Source organism: Myotis nattereri, assembly GCF_964212035.1.
Source record: "Myotis nattereri genome assembly, chromosome: 1".
NCBI classification, from domain to species: Eukaryota; Metazoa; Chordata; class Mammalia; order Chiroptera; family Vespertilionidae; genus Myotis; species Myotis nattereri.
In genome coordinates, this window is record NC_138075.1 from 103,489,572 (window position 1) to 103,498,849 (window position 9,278).

At 41.1% G+C, this 9,278-nt stretch overlaps 1 pseudogene across 1 annotated transcript; it reads right to left on the reverse strand.

Moving 5' to 3' along the window:
- Positions 1–1,856: 1,856 nt before the first annotated feature.
- Positions 1,857–7,665, reverse strand: LOC308528126 (anillin-like; annotated as a pseudogene). The gene is made up of 2 exons: positions 7,599–7,665; positions 1,857–4,414 (listed from the first exon to the last, which is right to left on the reverse strand). The product of its transcript is annotated as an anillin-like (transcript).
- Between the last annotated feature and the right edge of the window lie 1,613 nt (positions 7,666–9,278).

Below are 9,278 nucleotides of genomic sequence, written 5' to 3' on the forward strand. Positions count from 1 at the left end.
ATCTTTATTGTCCAAATTATTACAGATGTTCCTCTCCCCTCTCTCCCCAATAGCTCCCTTCCACCCGGATCCCACCCCACCCCATGCCCTTACCCTACCCCCCCCCCACCCCGCCACTGTCCTCATCCATAGGTGTAAGATTTTTGTTCAATCTCTTCCCACACCCCTCACACCCCTTTGCCCCCAAGAAGTGTCAGTCCACTCCCTTTCTATGTCCCTGCTTCTATTATATTCACCAGTTGATTCTGTTCACTGGATTTTTTTATTGACTTAATTTTTAGATTCACTTGTTGATAGATATGTATTTATTGTCACTTTGTTGTTGATAATTTTTATCTTTACCTTTTTCTTCTTCTTCCTCTTCTTAAAGAATACACTTCAGCATTTCATATAATCCTGGTTTGGTGGTGATGAATTCCTTTAGCTTTTTCTTGTCTGTGAAGCTCTTTATCTCACCTTCAATTCTAAATGATAGCTTTGCTGGGTAGAGTAATCTTGGTTGTAGGTTCTTGCTATTCATCACTTTGAATATTTCTTGCCACTCCCTTCTGGCCTGCATAGTTTCTGTTGAGAAATCAGCTGACAGTCATATGGGTACTCCCTTATAGGTAACTGAGTTTCTTTCTCTTGCTGCTTTTAAGATTCTCTCTTTGTCTTTTGCCCTTGACATTTTATTATTATTATTTTTTTTCCATTTACAAGTATTTATTTAGGTAAGAGGTCTTAAAACACATTTTATAATACACATAAGAAAAAACACATTCAAATGAATAAAAGATAAAATGACAGGTGACAGAATTTAGTGTTTATAAATGAGACCATCAATAACTTTAACAATTTAGAGAAGAAACTCAAAGTATACTTAAAAGTTTGAGACCATGCTTTACAATATTTTATAACACAAAAATAAAGTCTTAGGCTTTTAAAGAAATACATTACTCAATAGTTTTTCAACAGATTTCATAATGGATTTCTAGACACTGTCATATATGACATGAAAAGTAAAGTCAAGAGCTTTGGCAAGCCAAGTATTAGTCCACAGAAGCTTGTGAGATTTACTTTCTTATATAAAAATTCTTCAATTTACATTTGTTCTTGTTACAAGAACAGAAAGAAACTAATATGCCAAGTATATCTGAGGAGTCTGTTAGCTATATAGCAAAAATAATTACTTCGAAAGCCTACACTTTATGAAAATGTGTACCATGCAGCACCTTCAGTAACAACAAATGTAAACCATGTGATTATTAAGTCTTCTAAATAAAACATCTTACCCCCAAATCTCACACTATATCCCTTAAGTCTGCATCTCCTGTTCGGAGAAGCCTCAGCTTTAAACGAATGCCCATTTGCTCTTTGAAAAAACCCTTACCTCCATTACTAAAATGTTTCTGTGAAGTCCCTTGGAAATGTTTTCAGTGTGACAGAAACAAGATACATCCAATAAAGGCCCACAACCAACAGGAAGAATTATGAGGCTAAATAGTGGCTCTAACTCCCAAAGACCCCTCTGTGCTGAGACCAACAGCTCCAACAAGACAACTTACAATTCCTTACTTAAAAACAAACAAACATTTTATCGTGAATAACTGAATAATCAGGTTTCTAGGAAATGAGGCTTTTAGATTAAGATTTAGCAAAATCAACTATAATGAATTTTCCTCCAGGCATTTATGAATGACAAATCAGTTGAAATTTTACATACAAAAGACATAAATACTGCATAATATGTAGTCAATATTGGCACATACCCTTTCTTTTTTAAAGCATAAAATGCAATCAGCATATCTGCTGCTCTTAAGATACACATATGACGGAGCTCAAAGCCACCGCTGAGCGCACGGGAACTGCCCCGCTCAGGGCTTCCCGAAAGGCTTGTAGCAGGCGTCAGGCTGCCAGAGGCAAATGTCTACAAGGACTTGATTGAGCTTCTGCATCCAGAGGTCCCGCTCTTCCTTGGTGTCTGCAGACAGCCAGTGCTTGGTGACACCGTGTGTCCCTGCACTGGCTGACAAGCATCTCTCGGTCATCTTCTCTTTGTGGTCGGACAGTAATTAATTCAAAAGTGTTGCATCTTGTGCAAAATTCTCTGTTGGCTGGTTCTATCTGACGACTGGTCCAATTGGCCAGATTTATCCTTCCTATGGGATTCTTCCGTTTCTTATCATCGGGGTACGTCCAGTAAGAGATACAGTTTCCAGACAGAATATACCATTTTCGATGCCAGGTACCAAACCCACTCACATCTTCAAATATGGTTAGAAAACCTTTTTCTTCAACACTTGAATTCAATGGACATTTTATTTTTAAAAGAATATGACCTTCCAAAAGAGATAAAAAGGGCACCTTTTCCTGGAACAAATATCGCAGTAGCTCTTGCTCTTTTACATCATAATTTATCTTGTCCACAGCAAACTTAGTGTTTCCAACTGAAGACAAGGACAGCGTGTAAGATCCAACAAGAATAAAGTTGCTGGTGCACACAGCATGGAGACCGCTCAGGCTGGCCATCACTGAAGAATGAAGTGTGCTTTTTGTAGTTATAGATGTGAGAAGTTGCTTTGGAGTGATAGCCTTGGATTTGTATGCCTTTTTCTTCTTATCTGGCACTGAGGGATCTTTCTTTTGCACCAAGCTGTAAACTTCAATACTTATTTCAAAGTCATTGGACACATTTTCCAGAGTGTACGTGGTGGAGAACGTCAGGGCATCACCATTCAGAGAAGTGGCAGTGCTTGCCAGCGGGGTGGCCACCATGCTCTTGGCTCCTGACTTCAGTATGAAGAGGAAGGAGTAACTTGCTGCATCTGGTTTCTGAACTGTGTTGCAGGCAAAAATCTGCCTTGAGAGGCAAACGGATTTTTGACAAAGTGACTGACCCTTTGGACAGGACAAATTCACTTTGGTAGAGGAGACCAGTCTTATTCTTCCTCTGAGGTCCTTCACTCTTCAGTTTATTCAGCTCATCAATCAAAAGTGTTCTCTTCTCAGTTGTGATCAGAAGCAGTCTTTCTGCCCCGGCTTCTTCCAGGGACCCCTTCCCGTGCTCCTCGTCCACACAGCAGTTCAGGGCTTGGCTGGCTTGGTAGGTCACCGACTGCTGCAGGTTGATTTCATTGTTGAGTTCCTGCATTTTCTGCTTGATGTTCACCTGACAAGGAAAGACACTCTTTTCTTCAGCATTCTTTTTTTCCTCTAATTTTGAAGTAGCATCTTCCGAGCAATCTGCTTAATTGAAGGACGGTCTATTTATTTGATTTTCTGAGATCTGTACGCATCAATGCTGTAAAGAAGGTCATGGTCCTCACGGTCCTCAGAACCAATGCTATCACCAGACTCGGCCTGCAGGACACAAGTTCACTGGAACTTTCCTGATCTGGGACTCTCATGTATGCTACTGCCCTTCAGTTCCAATCTAGGTGAGGAAGCAAAACTCTCTGGACTTACAAGCCAACTGTGTGCCAGCGGAGCAAGCAGCGACATTGAGGAGATATTCAGGGCATCCTCCTGGTCCTCCCTGCTCTAGGCTCCTGCCTGGCCCATCTGCTCTGGGCTCCTGGACACATCCAGCTCACCTTCCTGCAGAACATCACTGAAGATGTCATTAGTCACTTTTGAACTATTGATGTCATCCTCATCATCCATGCTCATCTCAGTTTCACATACCACTGTGGTCTGCTGCTCAACCTTTGGGTCTGATGTTACTTTTAAAGACTTTCCCTCTTCTAAAAACAATGTTATTTTCAAAGGGCTAGACTTCGTCATTTCACATTCAGTGAAACCTGCAGGCTCTGGGCTAGGGGGCTTTCCTACCACCTTTTCCTTTTCTGTTTCTGGACCTAACAGGATATTTGAATCAACTTGATGTTTTCTGAGGGGAGTGTTCTGAGAGTGAATTTCCTGTTTGGTTTCTAGTTGTTTGCTTCTTGAGTTTTTGCCTTTTTCTTTACTCCATAAATTGCCCTTGCCAAATCGGCCACGAAGACATGCTAGTTCTTTTTCACGTTCTGCTTGAGCCGCTGCGCTACATGGGTCGTAGATGAAGATGTGTTTTGCTTTAACAGTCTTTCCTGGATGGCCTTGGTGTTTGGAGAGACCACGGGGGTCCTGTGGGACATGCTCCGCTTGGGGCTGTCTTTGTTGTGTTCTAGACAGCGCTCTCCGAAGTGCTCCAGAAACGGCTTGACTCCTGCTCCTGGTGTTGTAGATTTGTCTTTAGAGTGAGACTGCAGACAAGTTTCTCTATTTACTTCTTTGGGCCGAACTGTCTGGGATTTGGCTGATTTCCCGATTGTTTTCAATACCTCTGTTTTCAAAGGACTAGCAGGAGTTTTTTGAAGTTGCTTAGGTTTTCGTACCTCACAATTTTCAGCATTGGTGACAGATATAGAAGCTTTCACAAGGGAAGAAGCAGCTTATGCAGTGCTGAAAACGGCACCCTTAGGCAAGGAGACACCCCTATGGGGCAGGACTTGCTTCAGTGGGGCTTTGGTGCTTACTGAGTCTGCCTCTTGAGTGTGTCACTTATGGATATGAGGAGTTGAAATCTGGTATTTGACCACTGGGTACACTGGTTCCTGGATCTCCAAGGAGGTGCAATGTCAGCCACTGCCTGAGGCCACCCAGCAGGACCTACAACGAGATCTGCAGATTTCTCCTCTTTGTTCAGGGTTTGGAAGTTTTGGAGCTCTCTGACCCAGCTGCAGTTTGTTAGATTAGGCTGCGAAAGGACAGACCATTCATATGCATAAGTCATTGTGCACAGCTTGGGTGGGGTTGTAAATTGGGTGGGGCAGGGTCTCAGGGAATCACCAGGGTGAAGCAAACAGAGATGGCTGCCAGTCAGTCATCTCCTCGTCTCCACGTCTCTGCGTCTCTGGGTTTCCGCGACTCCATGTCCCCACATCCCATGCCCCCACACAGTAACAATGATCCCTGTAAGCACTTCTGCGAGAAAGCCACCCTTGCTTTCCAACCCGATGACAAACAGTCCAGTTTCTCCCCGTAGGAGTCTGGGTCCCCAGAGTCTCGCCGGAAACTGGAGTTCAGAGCAGTCAGGAGCTTATATCTCCCTTCCAATTGAAAAAAACAGCGCACCCAGTTGCCAGCCCATTTCGCACACCTCCGTACCTCCTCTCTTGGCGCCTCCGCACCTCCTACCCAGTCTCAATGCACTTTTCTCTTTCCTTCTAATTGTAGAACTTCCACTCAGCCAACTTTCCCGTGGTTCTGGATGATAGCCGTTGTAGTTGTAGTTTTGGTGTGGTTGTAGGAGGCAGCACATACAAATGTATACCTTATGCCACCATCTTGGTTCCTCCCATTATTTTTTCTTATTCTTTCACACCAGAAAAGAATTTTCCAAGAGTCTTTCTTATTCTTCTCCCTCACTTTTCCCACAGCAGGCAGCTGGCCTAGTCACCACCTCCTAGTTCAGCAGTTCTCAACCTGTGGGTCGCCAACCTGTGAGTCGCCACCCCTTTGGGGGTCGAACGACCCTTTCACAGGGGTCGCCTAAGACCATCGGAAAACACATATATAATTAAATACTGTTTTTGTGATTAATCACTATGCTTTAATTATTTTCAATTTGTAACAATGAAAATACATCCCGCATATCAGATATTTACATTACGATTCATAACAGTAGCAAAATTACAGTTATGAAGTAGTAACAAAAATAATTTTATGGTTGGGGGGTCACCACAACATGAGGAACTGTATTAAAGGGTCGCGGCATTAGGAAGGTTGAGAACCACTGTCCTAGTTGTTCTTCTCTTTGAAAAGTGGAGGGGAAAAGTGCCCAGGCTACCAACTGAATATCCTCTAACCAGCACATAATTTGTGGGTTCCAAACCAAATGAAACACCAGGACTCTATTTCAAAAGTTATTAAGCATTTCCAGGTGGCAACAATGGAGCATGAAACCAAGCCTAGGGCTCTTCTCAGGACATACATGTGTGAAGCCCACCTTGCCTCTGGCAGAGGGAGCACTGCTCAGATGGAGCTGGAACCTCAAGAAACACACACAAAGCAGCCCAGGAGGAGGTCTTCGAAGGGAACAGCCTCCTCATGTCCTCCACCCTGTTAGTATGAAAGGTAGTTTGGGCTAAGAAGCAAGAAAAAAACATTGATTGGCATCAGGCATCATATGGGATGGTTGTATTTAATGCCAGCTATTGCATTTTATTCTTGTAACAGCATTCTGAGGAAGATATGTCAATTTAATAGATGAAAGCAACTGAAAGAATGCTAGCAATGTTCCCAAATTGTACAAATTTAAAAGTGATAGCTATGGTGTTTTTAATTCTGGTCTGACTTCTCCAAAGCTTGCCCCTATTATGGTGTCCTGTAGGCTCAGGAGAGTGGATTATTAGTGATCCTCCTGAGCACTAGAGATAAGCCCATTTAATCAAATGAAAAGGGAAGCTAAGGAGTATGCTGACTGCAACAGTATCCTTTGTGCTACCCTGGAAGCAATGTCACAGAGGAGGCTCCTGTGCTCAGCCTTAACTTTATGCTTTTTTCTGGCTATTTAAGGTATCTGAAATTTTCTCCAGACAGAAGTAAAGAAACTCTGTCTGCTGTCTTTGAGTGCTCACCAGTCCCCAGGAATTGGTGTCCTGACTGTCTTCAGATTCCCCTATACTCTCACACTGGTGCCCACAGCATACCCTTCCCAACAACATCCCAGACCCTGGACTTTCCCAAACATCCTTTTCATCAAACTGTCTTGACCCTCCATCCCTCTCATGGAAGGGAAGGAATGTAGTGTGTTGCGTTAATTAACCAGATCAGCATATTTAAGAGTCAATACTTTAACTGGACCCTCAAAATGCAAATAATGTGTGAATTTCAAGGCTTTATAGCAAGGTCCTTGAAGTGAATTTTTTTCCCTGAGGAATAGTTTCTTGAACCCCTGCTATTCAACAGTATGTTTATACATATAAAGTAAAATAAATGCTTTAGACATGATTATTATGTTCACAAGTTAGCTAATAAGTTGTAGAAAGTAACCTCACATACCACAGAACTTTCCAGGCAGCAGCGATAAAACATTTTACATATGTTCTGTAATATCCTGTATCCTGGTAGTGCTAGCCCTACACTGAACAAAATTGTCACTTCTGCCAAATTTCATGTTCAGTGATTCTATGATATGGAGAAATGACCAGAATGGATTAAAATGAAATCATCATCAACATACAATGACAACCTATGACAGGCTTGAAACATCTTTCCCAATAGTACATTTGTATCTTAAACTACATCACCATGGAGTCCATTAAAACAGTAAAAAAGTACTTGAGGAAGCATTCATACAAAAACATACACAATAAACTCAAAACTTCAATTCTGTTCTATTGGATACAATATACACACTATCTCAGAGTTCCCTGATTTTAATATTAAAATGTTCACCTTTAAAAAGAAAGAGGGTATGCTGTGTAATAAACCAGGTTCATGCACAAGTCTCAAACAATTTTAAAAGAATAAGCTATTTATAGTTAAATTTAGAATGATTTCATCCTTAACTTTAAATAGTCTATGCTCTAATATTCCAGGAAATGACTTATAACAAAATAATCAAGTCATACTATGAAGATCTGATCCAGAAGAATATGGAAGGACATCTTTCTGCTTGTCCTCTGCTGCTTTTGCCATTATTCACCCCCTTTTGAAACTCTCTTTTCCTAACTTCCATGAAACTACCATATGTAATTAATGTTTTCCTCCTTTATTCTCTTTCTCCATTGTGGTTCTTTCTCACTCCCCTGTCCTCCAAAGACCAGTCATGGTTCCCTACTCATCACTTCTCTCTCTCTACCATTGACTGTTGCTCCTTGCTCCTTGTCATAACATCAGCTCATCTCCTTGGCTCCAAATCTGATCTCTCTACTGACTTAAAATTCTGTATTTTCAATAATCTAACCTCTTTTCACCATGAACTCAAGAAATCTGACATGAAATGCCTAAAGTAGATTACACTGTTAGAGGAGATAGAATGTTCCCTATTATTAAAGATGACCATTCTTATATTGAACCTTCCCTTGGCAAGATGATATAGAGGGGATCTGAACACTGGAAATGAGGTTGGACTAAATGAGCTTTAGTTAAGGTTCCATAAACAAATTAGTTTCTTCTTTTGAAATTGTCCTGGTCACCCAGACACAAAATCATGGAGTTAGTGTTGTTCCTTACTTTCCTTTTTCCCTCCATATCTAATTATTGGCAATGATTATTATTCACTAAGTTCCACTAATTCTCCTAAACAACTTTGTTGGATCGCTCCTACTCTCCATTCCCCTAACCCCCAGGCTCGTACAGCAGCAAACTAAGCTGATGGAGCTGATGCCTTTGAATGGAATCTGGGATGACTCTGGACCTAAAACTTCTGTGGCAATCTTTTTATCAGCAGTCAAAACTCTTAATGAATAGAGCTTGAATAAAATGAGCAAAATGATGAAGAAGAAAGGATGAGGAAGAAAAACAAGGGAAAAAGTGGACCACTTTTTGTCCCCAGTTGGCTATTGTGTCTTCGAGGGTAGGCTGCTAGACTCTCTGTTGCCTCTGGGTTTATGGAGTCCCTTCCCAGGTCTGCTGAGAGTTTGTTTGATAAGTTCTATCTCCCTTCCCTCAAAAGCCCTCAACCTCCATCGTTCCCTCACTACTTCAAAATTTCTCAGATACGTAACCTGACCCAATTTCCCTTCTCGTGAGAAAAAAAAAAGCGAATACATTTATGTTAAGATAAGAAAAATGTTTATGATATCATGCTTAATTAAGAAAAACAAATCCATGATTGTATATAGAGTATTATCTCAATTGTCCAGTGATGCCTCCTGCTGGCTTTGCTATCTCTTCCTTCACTTGACATCAGCCTCCATTCTGAGGGTCTTCTCTGTGTCAATAACAAGTGACTCACAAAGAGTAAGCACTAGATGCACATTTTTAGATGAATAAATTAATTCTGTGAATAATACACATATATTTCCCCTAAAAGTTGGATGAATTAAAAGTAAAATCTATTAAGAGATGTCTGGTTATCAGTTTCTCAAGTGCATAATGGAGTTCAGAGAATGATGCATATAAGTTCAGTACTTTTCCCTCACCATACAATTTTTTTAGTATTCATTAAGAGATTTATGTCAACACTAGGCATGGAAATCAGAGTCTCAGCCTCAATGATGAAAGTGATAATTACTCTGGTAAGCAAGGCTAGGTCTTTATATATTTTGCTGATATATTGAATATATACCATTTATGGAAAGCAGGAA